We start from the raw sequence: 19,412 nt of genomic DNA on the forward strand, positions 1-19,412 counted from the left end.
CTTAACATTCAGAGAATATATATATGTTAAAGAATCCTGGTGATAATGGAATGGAAGGGGGTATCTGGGCATGATGCTCCTGCTTGCCTTAATACATAGAAATGCTTTTGTGATACACTGGTGGTGATAATAGTAAGAATTGTTTAATTTTTTTTTAACAAACTCAGTTAAATTTTTTTAAAAATTTAAAGATTTTTTTAAAGATTGCATTCCTATATACCAGAAATCAGAAAATAATTTAAAAAGTAACACTATTAAAAATAACATAATCGTTATGGAATCATAAAGATGTCAATTCTCCCAAAATTAATCTGTAAACTTGATGCAATTCCAATAAAAATTCAAGAGGATTTTTTTTTTTTACTATACTGAACAAGCTAATCTTACAATTCATGAGGAAAAGCATGTTTAAAAACAAAGTACCAAAGTGGGAAACTTCCACCAGATTTAAATAATTATTGAAAAGTTAAACAGTGTGTTATTAGTGCAGAGATAGATGAAAAAGCTAATGAAATGGAAGAGAGCCTAGGAAGTGCCCCAATAATATATGAAAATATAAATGACAGACATGGTATCAGAACCCACTGGTGAAAGATGAGAGTATTCAATGAAGGGTGTTGAAATTTTTGGTTATTAATATTATTATGTAATAACAAATAAATATTTGGTCCTTGTCCTTAATTCCTGACACACAGCTCCTAAAGTCTTTGGAATCTCCAGAGTGATGATTGAGTTAATCACCGGATGTATGTATTTTCCTTTTTTTTTTTTTTTTTTTTTTGAGTCAGAGTCTCGCTCTGCCACCAAGTCTGGATTGCAGTAGTATGAACTTGGCTCACTGCAACCTCTGCCTCCAGGGTTCAAGTGCTTCTCCTGCCTCACTTCCCAAGTCACTGGGATTACAGGCACACACCACCACACCCAGCTCGTTTTGTATTTTTAGTAAAGAAGGCATTACACCATGTTGGCCAGTCTGGTCTTGAACTCCTGACCTCAAGTGATCCACCTGCCTTGGCCTCCCAAATGCTGAGGATTACAGGCATTAGCCAGCATGCCCAGATGCAAAGGTGTATTTTTGAGTAAAAAGAACAAGGTACAAACAAAAGATAGGGAACAGCTGGGGGTAGTGGCTCATTCCTGTAATCCTAGCACTTTGGGAGGCTGAGTTGGGAAGATCGCTGGAGCCCAGAAGGTCGAGGCTGCAGTGAGCCATGTTTGCACCACTGCCCTCCAGCCTGAGTAATGGAGCAAGACCCTGCCTCAAGAAAAATTAAAATTAAAAAACCAAAACCAAAGCATGACGATTGGGTTTTCATGCTGTTTTACAATATGTGCCTTTCTCAAAACTTGTTACGTTACCATCACATCACCCATCTGATGCAAAAAAGAAAAAATAAAACCCGGAAACTCAAACTAAATATTTGCAAATCTAAAGCATTAGGCATTGTCCTGTGTCTCCCCAAAAGACACTGAAGCCATATGCCGCAGGGCCTGTGGATGCGACCTTATATGGAAATAGGCTCTTCACATGTGATCAAGCTAAGCTGAGGTAATGAGGGTGAATCCTAATCCCGTGTGCCTGGTGTCCTTATAAAAAGGGATATGTGGACAAAGACACCTTCAAAGGGAAGACAATGTCAAGACAGAGACAGAAGACCACCTACAAGCCCAGGAACTCTGGAGGCTCTGAGAATCCAGCAGTGAGACCTGGGACAGACCCTCCATCACAGCCTTCACAGGAAAAACAAACAAACAATCCAAAAACCCTTGATTTCAGACTCCTGGCCTCCAGAACTGTGAGAAATCTCTGTGGTTGAAGCCACACAGTTTAGGGTACTTTGTTAAGGCAGCACTGGGAAATGAATGCAGATTTCTTGGGGCATGCATCAACACTTCTGAAGGAAATGTGGGATGTGGCATGCTTGAACTTACAATTCATACATTTCTCTACTCTGAATTCTTTTTTTGAGAGACAGGGTCTCACTCTGTCACCCAGGCTGGAGTGCAGTGGCACAAGCATGGCTCACTGCAGCCTCCACCTCCTGGGTTCCAACAATCCTCTTGTCTCAGCTTCCTGAGTAGCTGAGACTACAGGCACATGCCACTATGCCTAATTTTTAAAAAATGTTTTGTAGAGATGGGGTCTTGCTATGTTGCCCAGGTTTACCTGGAACTCCTAGCCTCAAGTGATCTTTCCACCTTGGCCTCCCAAAGTTCTGGGATTACAGATATAAGCCATTTGAACTGGCTTGCCTTTTTTTTTTTTTTTTTTTTCCCCAAAGACAGAATCTTGCTCTATCGCCCAGGCTGGAGTGCAGGGACATGATCTCAGCTCACTGCAACCTCCACCTCCTGGGTTCAAGCAATTCTTTTGCCTCAGCCTCCCGAGTAGCTCAGCTTATAGGCTCCTACCACCACACCCAGCTAATTTTTGTATTTTTATTAGACACGGGGTTTCACCACTGGGCCAGGCTGGTCTCGAACTGCTGACTTCAGGTGTTCTGCCCACTTCAGCCTCCCAAAATGCTACGATCGTGGCTCACTGCAACCTCTGCTCCTGGGTTCAAGCAATTCTCCTGCCTCAGCCTCCCAAGTAGTTTGGATTACAGGTCCCTGCCACCATGTCCAGCCAGTTTTTGTACCTTTAGTAGAGATGGTGTTTCACCATGTTGGCCAGGCTGGTCTTGAACTCCTGACCTCAGGTGATCCACCTGCCTCAGCCTCCCAAAGTGCTAGGATAACAGGCATGAGCCACTGTGCCCGGCCTACTTCTATTATTATTACACTGCAATATATAATGAAATACTTACACAACTCACCTTAATGTAGAATCAGTGGGAGCCCTGAGCTTGTTTTCCTGAAACTAGATGGTCTTTTCTGGGGGTGACGGGAGACAGTGACAGAACAACAGGCATTGGATTCTCATAAGGAGCATGCAGTCCAGCTCCCTCGCATGTGCTGTTTACAGTAGGGTTTGCGCTCCAATGAGACTCTAACAACGCCACCGATCTGACAGGAGGTGGAGCGCAGGTGGTGATGCCAGCAATAAGGAGTGGCTGTGAACACAGATGAAGCCTCCCTCACCCGCCCTCTGCTCACCTGCTGTGCTGCCCACCCAGTTCCTAACAGGTGAGCCGGGCGCGGTGGCTCACGCCTGTAATCCCAGCACTTTGGGAGACTGAGGCGGGTGGATCAGCTGAGGTCAGGAGTTTGAGACCAACCTGACTTCAGACATCCTGTCTCTACTAGAAATACAAAAATTTGCCTGGCATGGTGGCTCATACCTGTAATCCCAGCTACTTGGGAGTCTGAGGCAGGAAAGTCGCTTGAATCCAGGAGATGGAGGTTGCAGTGAACCAAGATCATGCCATTGCATTCCAGCTTGGGCAACAAGAGCAAAACTTCGTGTCAAAAAAAAAAAAAAAAATGCTGAGTGCAATGGCTCACAAGTGTAATCCCAGCACTTTGGGAGAATGAGGAGGGGGAATCACCTGAGGTAAGGAGTTTGGGACCAGCCTAGCCAACATGGTGAAACCCTGTCTCTACTAAAAATACAAAAATTAGCCAGGTGTGGTGGTACATGCCTGTAATCCCAGCTACTCAGTAGGCTGAAGCAGGAGAATTGCTTCAACCTCGGAGGTGGAGGTGATATTTACCCGAGATTGCACCGCTGCACAGAGTGAGACTCTGTCTCAATGAAAACAAAAAGAAAAACAAAAACAGCCTACAGACTGGTACTGATCTGTGGCCAGGAGGGTTGGGACCCCAGCTGTAGACAATATGTAATGATTAAATCTGGGTAACTGAGACAGTCATCACCTCTAATATTTATCTTTTGTTTTGGGCACACGAAAATCCTTCTCTTTTAGCTATCTTGAAATATGCAAATAAATTCTCATTCACTGTAATTTCCCTTGTGCACTATTGATTACTGCAACTTATTCCTTCTATCTAAGCCTTCTTGTCTTTCATTCATTCTTGCTTTAAATTATTTTTATTTATTTCTGAGACAGTCCCTCTCTTTCTGCCAGGCTAGAGTGCAGTGGCATGATCTTGACTCACTGCAACTTCCACCTCCTGGGTGCAGGCAATTCTCCTCCCTCAGCCTCCCAAGTAGCTGGGATTACAGGTGTGCACCACCATTCCTAGCTAAGTTTTGTATTTTTAGTAGAGATGGGGTTTCACCATGTTGTCCAGGCAGGTCTGAAACTCCTGACCTCAAGTAATCCACCCACCTCGGCCTCCCAAAGTGCTGGGATTACAGGCATGAGCCACAGCACCCGGCCATTTATTCATTCTTACATTCATTCATTCTATGAATAACTACTGCCTGGTTGTTACACATCTGGCAGGGTTCCAGGCTCTGGGGAAACAGCAATGAGCAAAACAAAGTTGCTGCTCTCTTAATGGATCCATCATTCTAATGAGGGAGAAAGAGGCGATCCATAAACAAACCATTAATACAGACAGCACATCAGGTGGAAAGCGCTATGAAGAATAAATACTAAAGCAGGTATGGCCAGGTGCGGTGGCTCACACCTGTAATCCCAGCACTTTGGGAGGCTGAGGCAGATGGATCCCTTGAGGTTAGGAGTTCAAGACCAGCCTGGCCAACATGGTGAAATGCCATCTCTACTGAAAGTACACACACACACACACACACACACACACACACACACACAAAAGAGCCAGGAGTGGTAGCACCTGCCTGTAATCCTAGCTACTCAGGAGGCTGAGGTGGGAGTATTGCTTGAACTTGGGAGGTGGAGGTTGCAGTGAGCTGACATTGCATCACTGCACTCCAGCCTGGAGAACAGAGCAAGACTCTGTTGTCTTCAAAAATAAAAAAGTAAAGAGAAATCAAGTGCAGGTGTAGAGTGCATTAGCACGAGCAGGGGTGCTGTGGTGGTGGTGAAGGTGGTCAGGAAAGGCCTCTCTGTGAAGGTGATAGACATGAGGGCTGAGCCTGGGGGCTCCTGGGGAGAGCAGCACTGCAGGGCTCTAGGTGTTGGTGCCATTTGTGGTCCTTTTGTTTTATTTTGTTTTTGAGACAGTCTTGCTCTGTCACCCAGGCTGGAGTGAAGTGGCACAATCTCAGCTCACTGTGATCTCCACCACCCAGGTTCAAGCCACCTCAGCCTCCCAAAGAGCTGGGATGACAGGTGTGAGTCACTGCACCTGGCCTATGCATCAACATGTTTAAATTCTTCTGAAAGCTGTGCTTTAGGAAGAGTGTTCTGACAGCCATCAGAAATAAATGACAGAATGGCAGGACAAGGATCACGTCAGTGACAGGGTGGCTGTGGACACCTGCTGGCCAGCAGCAGGGAAGCCACTCAGACCCTGGATTCTACCTCTGCAGCCCACCTGCACCTGAACACTTGGCCCCACATATAGAAGCCTGGAACTCTCAGAACAGCAGACCTCATCAGCCGCTGCCACCTTCACCAGAATGATGTGATTAATTTGTTCACGCAGAAGACAGCAGGAACCCCGAGAGAACAGGATCCAGAATGTGTGGGTTTTGATGGACAGGGTGGTAGGATCTGGGAGTCTCCACCTACCTCACCCCCTGACTCTCACACTACTTCCCCAGTCCTGCTCGGCATGGAGACTAGAGTGACATCACCAGAAATGTAGACGCTTGGAAAGACACCAGCAACACAGAGAAGAGGAGGCCAGAGGTCTGCAAGGTGCCCAGCTCCTGGCCTCGGATGCCCAGGACTCTGTCCAGAAAGGCTCCTTCCCAGCCATGGAACTTGATGGTCCTCGAGTTCCTGAGGATGGAGCTGGTGAGCTGGGCCCCGAGAGTCCTTCTGCCTCATTTGCTCTCCTGGGATTGGAGGGAAGAGAGAGATGAAGACATGGCTGGTCCAGAATTCTCCCCTACACCCTGACAGTCACCCTGCAGCAAATACCACTGATCTCACCAAGTGCGTCCCAAAGCTGTCTGCCTCTCTGCATCTCTGACCCTCAGTCCTGATCCATCCACCGTAATCCTGTGCCTGGACTCCTGCAGGAGCTGACCCAGGACCACTGCCCTGGGGAGGCAGCTTCCGATGCCCAGAGAACAGAGGCTGCCCCTGAGCCCACCTGTGGATGGCACCATCAGGAAGGCTACCTGGAGGTGAGTAATGCCTGAGCTATATCTTTTTTTTTTTTTTCTTTCACATTTTTGGTGGAGTTAGGGGGATATCACTATGTTGCCCAGGTTGGCCTCAAGCTCTTGAACTCAAGTGATCCTCTGCCCCCGGCTTTCTAAAGTGCTGAGATTACAGCCTGAGCTAAACATTAAATGAACAGGAGGTGGGTGCTGGGCAGGCAGAGGATAGGGGGATGGAGCTGGGAAGAGGGAGGGGAGGCTTTGAGACGGGGGCAGCAAAAACCCAGGCACAGGGAGCAGCATGACTCGGAGGACACTCAATGTGGCCAGAGGAGTGCATGGGCAGGGTCACTTGGCACTTTAGGGTCAGGCAGGAGTTTGGGGTCTCCCGTGCTTCACCGAGGGAGGGGGGCATCATCAGAAGGCAGCTGCCTGGAGAAGGTTTTTTATTTTTTGAGATGGAGTCTTGCTCTGTTACCAGGCTGGAGTGCAGTGGCGTGATCTCGGCTCACTGTAACCTTTGCCTCCCATGTTCAAGTGATTCTCCTGCCTGAGATTCTAGAGTAGCTAGGATTATAGGTGCCTGCCACCATGCTCAGCTAATCTTTGTATTTCTTAATAGAGATGGCATTTTGCCATTTTGACCAGGCTGTTTTGGAACTCCTGGCCTCAGGTGATCTGCCTGCCTCGACCTCCCAAAGTGCTGGGATTACAGGTGTGAGCCACCATGCCTGAAGGAGGCCACGCAGGAGGCTGGAGAACAGTCCAAGTGACAGATGGATATTGGGACAGTTGGGACTAGAGAGGAAATAAGTTCCTTTCCTCCATCTCCCTTCCCTCCCTCCCTCCCTCTCTCCTGCCTTTCTTTCCTTTCTTTCCTACTCCTTTCTTCCACTCTCCTGCCCTTTTGTTCTTCCCTCTCCTTTTTCCCCTTCCTCCTCCCTTTCTTCCTTCCCTCCCTCATTCCTTCTCTCCCTCTTTCAACTCTTTCCTTCCCTCCATCTGTCCTCCCCTTTCCTATCTTTCCTTCCCTCCCTCCTTTTCACTCCTCCCCTCCCTCCTTCCTTCCGTAGTTCTCAAACACTGATCCAGCACCTTCTGCATGCCGAGCACTAACTAGTTACTGAGTCTGCCACAGGGAGTGGCCCGTGCTGCTGCGGAGCTTCCAGTCTAAGGAGAGCGAGGCCATCAGCCCCTGCCAGGCGCTTCCTGCAGGGTCCTATAGGAAGTGGGAAGTGCTGAGGAAAAGCAAAAACGAACCCAGGACAGGCCAAGGAAGGGAGCTGCTGGGAGGAGAGGGATGGGCGGGCCGTGTCCTTGCTGGATGGTGGTGAGGGAGGCAGCCCTGAATGCAGGGGGTGCTGGAGGGGACAAGGGTCTTCTGGAGTGAGGGTGGTCCAGGGCAGAGGAAACAGCTAACGCAGACGCAGACGCCTGGAGAGATGTGTGAACATCAGGCAGGTGTGAGGATGGGGAAGGGGGGTAGGTGGGAAAGGGAGGGAGACGGGTGGAAGGTGAGGCTGGAGGCAATGAGGCAGCTCAGGGCGAGCCTGGTGGCTCAGACCAAGGAAAATGGGGCTGCTGTGGGTCTGAGCAGAGGAGGGTGCAATGGATTCAGCTCACACAGGTCTCCTGTGGCTGGAAGTGGAGAGAGGCTGAGGCAGAAGTAGGGAGTGAGCCAGGGCCTTGCTGCTGGATGCATTTTCAAGGTGATGTCAAGCAAATCTGCTGACTGATGGGGTGCAGGAGAAAAAGGCATTGATCTGACCCAGGGCCTGGGGCCTGAACACTGAAGAGAGAAGCCGCCATCCACTGCGATGGGGAAGGAGTGGGGCAGGTCTACACAATGAGCAACTCACAGAGACAAGAACAAAGCCAGACCCACCGGCTCCCACTCAGCTCTCCCCTCCCCATCGCCCACACCAGGGACTGTGTCTTCCTCCCTGCTTCCTGCCTGGTCCGTCCCTTTCCCAAAAGCCAAACCTGACCGTGATTCCTCTTCTTGGTGATGAAGAAATTCAGAGGGAGGAGGCTCAGGAAGACAGCGATGGTGGAGTGCCCAGGAGCTGGGGACAGAGGGAACAGAATGTTAGGAGATCCCGAGGAGCCCAGCTGCCAGAGGCATGTGAACCACAGCAACTCCGTCTTGAATAGGAGCTGGGTGAAAGGAGGCTGATACCTACTGGGCTGCATTTCCAGGTGGTGAAGGCATTCTAAGTCACAGGGTGAGACAGGAGGTCAGCACAGGATACAGGTCACAGAGACCTTGCCAGTCAAACAGGCTGCAGTAAAGAAGCCAGTCCAAAACCCACCAAAACCAAGATGGCCAGGAGAGTGACCTCTGGTCATCCTCACTCCTACATTGCCACCAGCGCCATGACAGTTTACAAATGCCATGGCAACATCAGAAAGTTGCCCTATATAATCTAAAAAAAGGGAGTCATGAATAATCTACCACTCGTTCAGCATGTCATGGAGAAATAACCCTAAAGATGGGCACCAGTGCCCTCTGGGCTGCTCCATGGAGTAACCATTCTATCTTTACTTTCCTAAAAAAACTTGCTTTTTCAGAAAAGAATAAACTTGTTCTGTGGCTCACACCTGTAATCCCAGCACTTTGGAAGGCTGAGGCAGGCGGATCACCTGAGGTCAAGAGTTTGAGATCAGTCTGGCCAACATGGTGAAACACCATCTCTACTAGAAATATAAAAATTAGCCAGATGTGGTGGCAAGCACCTGTGATCCCAGCTACTCAGGAGGCTGAAGCAGGAAAATCACTTGTACCCGGGAGGCGTAGGTTGTAGTGAGCCAAGATCACACCACTGCCCTCTATCTAGGCTGGGCAACAGAGTGAGAGTCCGTCTCAAAAAACAAAACAAAACAAAAACAAAAACAATTAAAAAAAAACCCAACCAAACAACCAAAAAAAATGTGATTTTACTTTACGGACTCACACTGAATTGTTTCTTGCACAAGATCCAAGAACCCTCCCTTAGGGTCTGGATTGGGTCCCCTTTCCTGTAACACAGCTGCAGATCCTGAAGCTGGTCAGACTTGGATCCTAAGATGGGAAGTCAGGGAATGTGATAAGGGCAGCCACCAGGTCCCAGGGATCTGGGCTCATGGGGGTCTGCTGGTTCAGGAGGCGCCTGCTGAAGATGGGTTCCTTCAATGTCAGGGAGGGGAATGGCCCACTTACACGATGTGGAGAGAGTCATATTCAAGACAGAACATGTACACACAGGAGTAGGACTGAGGGGTGTTCCTGGCCACAACAGTGAAGTTGAGACCACCGGAATCAGGACTGGGTTCAAATCCTGACTCTGGCGATTGTGAGGGTGGCCTTGGGGCAAGTCACCTCCCTAATGTGCAATTCCCTTGTCTGCAAAATGGGAACAGAGTTGTCCTTATTTTCATGTTTGCTTATTACATTTAAGTATTTTCCTAATCTTCATTTCACCCTCATGAGGGTTGTCAGACTTAGCAAATTATGATACAGATGCACAGTTACCTTGGAAGACGAAGAGTGAATAAGGTTTTAGTTAAGCGTCGTGCATTATTTGGGACATACACTGAGAGTCCGAAACTCACACTTCACTGGGTGTCCTGTGTTTTCTCTGGGAACCCTACTCCCCACCAACATGGTGCTTTTGGGATAGTTATATTCCCTCTCTCAGCTTTGGTTTCTATTTCTGGAAAATGTGGAAGTGGGGTGTAGAATAAATGATTTTTAAGTTGCTGTGACTTTCTGAGAGTCCTTCACAGGTTACTTGAACCCATTCTCTCACCAAGTCACACCCCAACTCCGGTCTGCGTGCCTCAGTTTCCCCTATCAGTCCTTAGGAATACTATTTTTTTTTTTTTTGAGATGGCGCCTTGCTCTGTTACCCAGGCTGGAGTGCAGTGTCACAATCTTAGCTCACTGCAACCTCTGCTTCGCAGCCAATTCTCCTGTCTCAGCCTCCCTAGTAGCTGGGATTACAGACGTGCGTCACTATGCCTGGCTAATTTTTGTATTTTTAGTACAGACAGGGTTTCACCATGTTGCCAGACTGGTCTCGAACTTCTGGCCTTAAGTGATCTACCCACCTCAGCCTTCCTAAGTGCTGGAATTACAGGTTTGACCCACCCCACCCAGCTCAAAGAAAAGAGAACACTATTTTCTAATCCTGGGTCAGTTTGTTTCATTTATGCAGCAATGGCGCCACCTGGTGGCTGCATGGAGAAGTGGCCTGAGGGTAAACCGCCCACAGCAGGGGTTGGAAAAACACTCAAGGGAATCTGACAGAAGATGAGCATCTCTCTCTGGGGGAAAAATGGTTCATTAAACTGTAGCAACCCCAGTATTCACCCCTTCTTCACCAGGATCTCATGGTGATGTTAGGAGCTGTCTACCAAGAGGCAGGAAAAGTGCACAGGGAAAATGACACGGTGTATTATGTGTGGATATCTTGATCTTCTCTGAATTTTTTTTTTTTTTTTTGAGGGGGAGTCTTGCTCTGTCCCTCAGGCTGGAGTGCAATGGTATGATCCCGTGTAACTGCAACTTACGCATCCCGGGTTCAAGTGATTCTCCTGCCTCAGCCTCCTTAGTAGCTGGGATTACAGGCACCTGCCACACCATGCCTGGCTAATTTTTGTATTTTCGGTAGAGATGAGGTTTTGCCATGTTGGCCAGGCTGGTCTCGAACTCCTGACCTCAAGTGATCCACCTGCCTCAGCCTCCTAAAGTGCTGAAATTACAGGCATGAGCCACCGCACACGGCCTAGTCTCTGATTTTTAGCAACGATGGTGTCAACCTGATCAATTGCCCTGAATTTTCCCATGTTCTTTCTCTCTCCTCTCTTCCTTCCTAATGGTAATATGTATGCACTGCACACCGAGCACTCTCTGAGTGCCTTCGATTGTACTTGCTAAGCACCTATTGTTTGCAAGGCCCTGCAATACAAGGTGAAGGCATTAGAAAACGTCCTGGCCCCTAGTCCTGGCAAAAACAATCATACGCATGTGCATTTCATTTTTTTTTCAAGTATTCAATTATAATCAAAATGCCACTAACATTTTTCACAAGGCCAGGCACAGTGACTCACACCTGTAATCTCAGCACTTTGGGAGGCCTAGATGGGTGGATCGTTTGAGGTCAGGAGTTGGAGACCAGCCTGGCCAACATGGTGAAATCCGGTGTCTACTAAAATTCAAAAATGAGCCAGACCCAGTGACACACGCCTGTAATCCCAGCTCCTCAGGAGGCTGAGGCTGGAGAACTGTTTGAACCCAGGAGGTGGAGGTTGCAGTGAACTGAGATTGCACCACTGCACTCCAGCCTGGGTGATGTAGCAAGACTCTGTCTGAATAAAACAAAACATTTTTTTACAATTTTTAGAAAGAGGGTCTTGCTCTGTCTCATAGCTGGAATTCAGTGGCGTTATCACAGCTCACTGTAACCTTGAACTCCTGGCCTCAAGCAATTCTCCTGCCTCAGCCTCCCAAGTAGTTAGTGCTATAGGTGTGCACTACCAACATGCTCAGTTAATTAAAAAAAATTTTTTTTTGTACAGATAGGGTCTCTCTGGTTGGAATGTTACCCAGGCTAGCCTTGATCTCCTGGCCTCAAGTGATCCTCCCACCTCAGCCTCCATATGCCATTATACCTTAAATGTACCTAGCCAGGGCTTATGCCTGTGATCCCAGCACTTTGGGAAGCCAAGATAGGTGGATCACTTGAGACCAGGAGCTTGAGAGCACCTGGCCAATGTAGTGAAACCCCATCTCTACTAAAACTACAAAAAATTAGCTGGGTGTGGTAGTGCCTGTAATCCCAGCTACCAGGGAGGCTGAGGCACGAGAATTGCTTGAACCTGGGAGGCGGAGGTTGCAGTGAGCTGAGATCATGCCACTCCACCTGCCTGGCCAACAGAGACTCTGTCTCAAACAAACATCTAGCCAGGGCTCTGGAAACCATGTCATACAGTATCTACATGGGAGAAAGAGATCCCACCACCTGTTTTTATATAGCCCATGAGCTGCACAATAATGTTTATTGGTTTTATATTTTTAAATACTTGACAAAAATCAGGCTGGGTACAGTGGCTCACACCTGCAATCCCAGCACTTTGGGAGGCTGAGGTGGGAGGATCATCTGAGGTCAGGAGCTGGAGACCAGCCTGGCTAACGTGGCGAAACCCTATCTCTACTAAAATACAAAAATTAGCCAGGCCTGGTGGCACGCACCTGTAATCCCAGGCTGTAGTGTAGTGGCACGATCTAGGCTCACTGCAATCTCTGCCTCCTGTGTTCAAGCAATTCTCCTGCCTCAGCCTCCCGAGTAGCTGGGAATACAGGTGTGCACCACCATGCCCACCTAATTTTTTTGTATTTTTAGTAGAGATGGAATTTCACCATATTGGCGAGGATGGTCTCGATCTCCTGACCTCGTGATCTGCCCACCTCGGCCTCCCAAAGTGCTGGGATTACAGGCATGAGCCCCAAGCCTTTTTTCTTTTTTTTGAGACAGGGTCTCACTCTGTGCAGGTGCAGGCTGCGCTGAGTTCTGACTGTACTACTCTACCCAGGCTGGAGCGCAGAGGTGACATCATGGCTCACTGTAGTCTCCACCCCCACCCAGCCTCCCGAGTAGCTGGCTACAAGAATGTGCCACCATGTCTGGCTTTTTGGTGTTTTTTGTAGAGACTGGGTCCCCCTATGTTACACACGCTGGTCTCAAACTCCTGGCTTCAAGCAGTCCTCCTGCCTTAGCCTCCCAAAGTCCGGATATTACAGCTGTGAACTACTGTACTCAGCCTGTTTCATCCTTACAATGGAATTTTTTTTCTTTTGAAGACAAGGTCTCACTCTGTCATCCAGGCTCACTGCATCTAGGTGCAATTGTGGCTCACTGCAGCCTCCACCTCTCAGGCTCAAGCAGTCCTCCTGCTTCAGGCTTTCAGTAGCTGGGACCACAGGTGCACCACCATGCAAGACTAACTTATTTTTTGTAGAGATGGGCTTTCACCCTGTTGCCCGGGCTGGTCTCAAACAGCTGGGATCAAGTGATCCTCCAGCCTCAGCCTCTCAAAGTGCTGGGATTACATATGAGAACTGCCAAACCCAACCTGTTTTATTGCTTATAGTAGTCACCTGTATTAGAAGACATTCCATTGTGTTCAAGCCCCTGGCTGACCAAAAACTCAACGGCCATCCCTCTGAGCCTGTGTATAAAGAAGCAGGAAGATCGGTGGTGAGGGGCAAGGGTGCCAAACAGGCTGATCCTCTATCATGCCCACAGAGAAACCCTTTTTTCTCCAGGGCCTGGGGAGCAGCCAGGTTCCATGAGTTAAATGCAGATCTAAACCATATCAAGCTGGGATTGCGGTACACACTTTCCTCTTCTGAAGAGTAACTAGGGATTCCAACTTGGTGAGAGGGAGACTGTGGCAGAGCCAGACTAGACAAGGACTAATCATCTGAAAAAGACTGCGATCAAAGGACTTGGTGAGTGCTGGGTACCCTGGCTCAAGCCTGTAATCCCAGCATTTTGGGAGGCTGAGTTGGGTGGATCACTTGAGGCCAGGAATTCGAGTCCAGCCTGGGCAACATAACAAAACCCTGTCTATACTAAAAATACAAAAATTAGACAGGCATGCTATGCTCCTGTAATCCCAGCTACTTGGGAGGCTGAGGCAGGAGAATCGTTTTAACTGGGGAGGCAGAGGTCGAAGTGAGCTGAGATCATACCACTGCATTCCAGTCTGGGAGACAGAGTGAACCTGTGTCTCAAAAAAAGAAAAAGAAAATGGCCTTGACAGAGTGGTTGGCCTGACAATGCCTTCCCTTGGGTTTCTCCTGGGTAGGGCTCTGTCATGAGGAGGTGCTTTTTTCTCCCTGTTCATGGTCCACATCCAAAAATTTTCTTTTTCTGGGGGTTGGGTGGGGGACAGAACTGGAAACCTTCTTTAGGTGATTTTTTGTTGTTGTTGTTTGGTTTTTTTTTGAGATGAAATCTCATTGTGTCACCTAGGCTGGAGTGCAGTGGCTCAATCTCAGCTCACTGCAACCTCCTCCCTTCCAGTTTCAAGCGATTCCCATGTCTCTGCCTCCTAAGTAGCTGAGATTACATGCATGTGCTACTGCACCGGCTAATTTTTGTATTTTTTATAGAGATGGGTTTTCAAACTCCTGACCTCAAGTGATCTGCCCATTTCGGCCTCCTAAAGTGCAGGAATTATAGGCATGAGCCACCATACTCGGCCCCTTCAGGTAGGTTTTGAGGCTTCACTACAATACTAATTTTCTGTTGCTGCTGCAACAAATTACCACAATGTATGCCCTTACGGTTCTGAAGGCCAGAATTCTAAAGTCAGTCTTACTGACTCAAGTGGGGAGCAGGGCCAGTGCCTTTGGAGGCTCTGCAGGAGAATCCCTTTCCTGGCCCTGGAGATGGCCTGCAATCCTCAGTTTGTGCTGCCCTTCTTGATTGACTTAAGTTTCCTGCTTCCATTACTACACCGCCCACCACTCTCCTCACCTGCTCTGCCCTTATAAGAATCCGGGTGAGTACACCAACCCAGCTGGGACGGGCTGGGATAATCTTCCCAGACAAAGACTCTTAAGTTCATTATATCTGCAAAGCCCCTTTTGCCATACCAGGTCATGTTCACTGGTTCTTGCGATTAGGATACGGGTACCTTGGGGGGTTAGTATCAGCCTACTACAGGTAGGCTGCAAAACTATTACACCCTTTTGGTGTTTTAATGATTGAGAGAAAAAGGGTTGGGATTTTTTTTTTGGGGGGTGGGTTCCTCTTAAACGTGTTATCTTTAAACTCTGGGGTCCATCTTAACCTTATTTTTTTTCTTTTCTTTTCTTTCTTTCTTTCTTTCTTCTTTCTCTCTTTCTTTCTTCTTTCTTTCTTTCTTTCTTTCTTTCTTTCTTTCTTTCTTTCTTTCTTTCTTTCTTTCTTTCTTTCTTTCTTTCTTTCTTCCTTTCTTTCTTTTCTTTCTTTCTTTTCTTCTTTCTCTCTCTCTCTCTCTCTTTCTTTCTTTCTTTCTTTTTTTTTTTTTTAACTATTTTGATACGGAGGCTTGTTCTGTTTCCCAGACTGGCAGCGGCAAGGTCTCGGCTCACTGCAATGTCTGCCACCTGGGCTCAGGCAATTCTCCCGCCTCAGCCTCCTGAGTAGCTGGGACTACAGGTGCCTGCCACCACACCTGACTAAGTTTTGTATTCTCAGTAGAGAAGAGGGTGGAGGGTGGTGGCGGGGGTGGGGGGGAATGGGGGTTTCTACTCTGTTTCCCTGAACACAAAGCGATCTGGCTGCCTCTGCTCGCAAAGTGCTGGGATTACAGTCCTGCACCATTGCACCTGGCTGCTGTAAAGTCTTATTTCCACACAGCTGAGACGTGTTTTTGGAAGTTTGCTAAAGGGCACCTGGAGACCTCCTGATGGTGGTTTTCCTGTTGTTGTGTTTAATTTGATTGATCTTTTCTGCTTTCCAGAAATTAAAAGGCTAACATGAGGTAGTAAACTTTAAAACTTCTCTTTTCGTTTATTTATTTATTTTTTGAGATGGAGTCTCACTTTGTCACCCAGGCTGGAGGGCAATGGCATGACCTAGGCTTACTGCAACTTTCGCCTCCTGGGTTCAAGTGATTCTCTTGCCTCAGCATCCCAAGTAGTTGGGATTACAGAAGCACACCACTACAACTGGCTGTTTTATATTTTTGGTAGAGATAATGTTTCAGTATGTGGGCCAGACTGGTCTTGAACTCCTGACATCAAGTGATCCACTTGCCTCAATCTCCCAAAGTACTGGGATTACAGGTGTGCACCACTGCACCTGCCCTAAAACTTCTCTTGTATTCTCCCATTAAACTAGTTCTAAGAACCACCAAAACAGAAAATTTTTTTGAAAGCAGTAAAATGATAATGGACTGTTAGAATGTAAAATGCAGGAAATAAGTCATTATATTTTAGTGCTGCTCTGACATAGGGATGTATTATTGAGAATCAACTTTTGCTCAGTTTTCAGAGAATGAGATAATTCTATCACTGATCAATGAAAAGAAGTTGAAGAACTGTTTGAAAGAAAATGTAGTGCGTCTAAATTGGAAAAGTCCAGTAAGACTTTGTTCATGAGCATTTACACAATGCAGTTACTGTTCACCATGGGAGTACTGTGGACAAACCCAGGGCCACTGGTCGGTCGATTGTGCCATTTTTGTATGTTTTTCCTTGTAAGGTGCTTTGTAGTGTCTGTCGAAATAATAGAAACGTTATTTGTTTCTACATTACTGCAAAGCTAAGAAAATGTATTTCTTTAATCTGTTCTGTTACATGCGGTATTTGGTGGGGTGCGGTGGCTCATGCCTGTAATTCCAGCATTTTGGGAGGCTGAGGTAGGCAGATCACCTGAAGTCGGGAGTTTGAGACCAGCCTGACCAACATGGAGAAACCTTGTCTCTACTAAAACTACAAAATTAGCTGGGTGTGGTGGTGCATGCCTGTAATCTTAGCTACTCCGGCGGCTGAGGCAGGAGAATCACTTCAACGCAGGAGGTGAAGATTGTAGTGAGCCGAGATCCTGCCATTGCACTCCAACCTGGGCAACAAGAGCAAAACTCTTTCTCAAAAAAAAAAAAAAAAAAAATGGTATTTGCCAAGATGCCCCTGTTGTCTCTGCTTTTATCTTGATGCGTCACTGAGTTAATGTTAGATTTGAAATTCTTCTTTACCCTTACACTATCCTGTCCTGAAGCTACCTTTATATCATAATGAAAGAAGTTAGCAATTTGTTATTATCATCTATCTGTTGGCACATCAAATGTTCACCTAAAAAATAGCAACAACCAGTAGAAACATTATGTATTTTGCTGTTTCTATTTGGATGACTATTTACTTTGCAACATTAGTAGCAAGCTGTAAAATTGTGTAGTATGCAGAATTTTAACTAAATTGCTTTAAGTGAACATTTAAACATGATAAACAATATTGAAGTTATTTATGTTAATATACTTGAAATGAACATTTTGTCTTCAATATGAATATTATAACCTAACTCTCAATGAAAATGAAAAACTAGAATTAGAGTAAATTTGCTAATGAATTCAATAACTTTTCCACAATATTTTTAGCTATGTGCTTAAGGTTCTCTTAGTGTTTCTTGCACTTTATAATAGCTTAAGCCTTTTTTTCTGGTTTTTGTAGGTTCTTGTTTGTTTGTTTGTTTTGAGACAGAATTCAGCTCTGTCACCAGGCTGCAGTGCAGTGGCACAGTGTTGGCTCACTGCAACCTCCACCTCCCAGGATCAAGTGACTCTCCTGCCTCAGCTTCCTGAGTAGCTGGGACCACAGGTGTGTGCCACCACACCCAGGTAATTTTTGGAATTTTAGCAGAGACAGGGTTTCACCATGTCAGCCAGGATGGTCTTTATTTCTTGATCTTGATTTCTTGCCTTGGCCTCCAAAAGTGCTGGGATTACAGGCATGAGCTACCACACCTGGCCTTTGTTGGTGCATTTTAAAGGAAAAAAAAAAAAGTCATAACATGTGCTACCAGGAAGCATGGACAATGAGGATTTATTTACATATTTATTGCAAAGCCCTGGATCTGAGGAATTGAATTGAATTTTTTTTTAAAAACAAATTAGTTTCTTAATCTTATCTAAAAGCATAGGCTCTGGGGACACAGCAGGGCCACATCTCTTATCCTGTCTGAGCCTTAGTATCATCCTATTCTGTGGTTATGAGAACTGAAGATCTATCTCAAAGATCTGATAAGATAGTAAAGTGCTTCACATAATGCCTGGCATATAAATACATAATAAATGCTTCCTCCTTGTGTCTTTATTTATTTGTTTGTTTGATTTTTCAGACAGAATTTTGCTCTGTCACCTAAGCTTGATTGCAGGGGCATGAACTCGGCTCGCTGCAACTTTTGCCTTCCAGGTTCAAGCAATTCTGCTGCCTCAGCCTCCCAAGAAACTGGGATTATAGGCATGCACTACCACACCCAGCTAATTTTTGTGTTTTTAGTAGAGACAGATGTTGGTCAGGCTGGTCTTGAACTCCTGACCTCAAGTGATTTACCTGCCTCTGTCTGCCAAAGTGCTGGGATTACAGGCATGAGCCACTACACTCGGCATATGTCTTTATTATGTTATTAAATTAGTACTATTCTGAGTAAAAATAACTAGCTATTACTGTTTTATAAATTGACTAAGACAGTCTTATAAATGTCAGTGCTTTTTATAAGGTGAAACAGATTATGTTGTGGGGCTTTTGTTTTGATGGTGATTTATTAGATTGTTTTGTTTAAAGACAATAATGTTCAGTTACTGTGAAATTATCAAAACAATATTCACATTTTGTAATTTTAAAGCAGTTATAAGGTAATTGCCTTAAGGAAAGATACTTTTGTTTTGATATATAAGTGTGATATTCAAGTTTAGTGTACAGCAGAGGACATTAAACCTAAGTCAGCACTAATGTGCACTTGAAACTTCAGTGCAAATACCAATGTGTAGCAAATAGACTTTAACATATAATGCTTGCCAAAAAATGGAGCCGTTCTGTTGGGAGACCATTGGTTATGTTTGATTTTAATACTCCCCATGCTTTTGACTTTTATTTTTCTTTGTTACCTAGGCTGGAGTGCAGTGGCACAATCAGCTCACTGCAACCTCCGCCTCTCAGATTCAGGCCATCCTCCCTAGGGACTAGAGGTGAGTGCCACCACACCTGGCTAATTTTTGTATTTTGAGTAGAGATGGGGTCTCCAGCTTCTGACCTAAAGTGATCCACCTGCCTCGGCTTCCCAAAGTGCTGAGGTTGCAAGTGTGAGCCACCGTGTCTGGCTAGCTCTTGATTTTTGGTAGCTGTTGTATTATTTTAATCTTTAGAAAATAAATGCTAGCTGCAATGTATAGTTCAGAAGAATCTTCTGCTTCTGTTATTTAAAAAGTATATATTTTTAAGTCCAATAATGTTACACTGATGTTTGTTTTAAAATTATTACCTCTTCTCTTTAGTACTGTATGTATTAAATAATATTAGCTAGTATGTTCTTCTGGCTTTATAATGTGGTTCAGATTTCTATAAAAAGTTTAGCTGTTTCCATATTGCCTTAAAGTCATGAAACATTTCTATTTTTCTTTTCTTTCTTTCTTTCTCTTTCTTTCTTTCTCTTTCTTTCTTTCTCTTTCTTTCTTTCTTTCTTTCTTTCTTTTTCTTTCTCTCTCTCTCTCTCTCTCTCTCTCTCTCTCTCTCCTTCCTTCCTTCCTTCCTTCCTTCCTTCCTTCCTTCCTTCCTTCC

General features: G+C 46.0%; 1 long non-coding RNA gene and 1 pseudogene across 1 annotated transcript in view; both read left to right on the forward strand.

Moving 5' to 3' along the window:
• Positions 1 to 1,282: 1,282 nt before the first annotated feature.
• On the forward strand, positions 1,283 to 1,380 carry LOC116562591 (annotated as a pseudogene).
• A 16,878-nt stretch (positions 1,381 to 18,258) lies between these two features.
• LOC116562516 overlaps positions 18,259 to 19,412 on the forward strand; it is a 6,015-nt gene continuing 4,861 nt past the window's right edge. The window contains exon 1 of the long non-coding RNA XR_004273986.1: positions 18,259 to 18,823. This is a non-coding gene — a long non-coding RNA (uncharacterized LOC116562516). The remainder of the gene's footprint in view (positions 18,824 to 19,412) is intronic.

This window comes from Sapajus apella, unplaced genomic scaffold (assembly GCF_009761245.1).
Source record: "Sapajus apella isolate SASKATOON/1434 unplaced genomic scaffold, GSC_monkey_1.0 scaffold32, whole genome shotgun sequence".
Classification (NCBI taxonomy): Eukaryota; Metazoa; Chordata; class Mammalia; order Primates; family Cebidae; genus Sapajus; species Sapajus apella.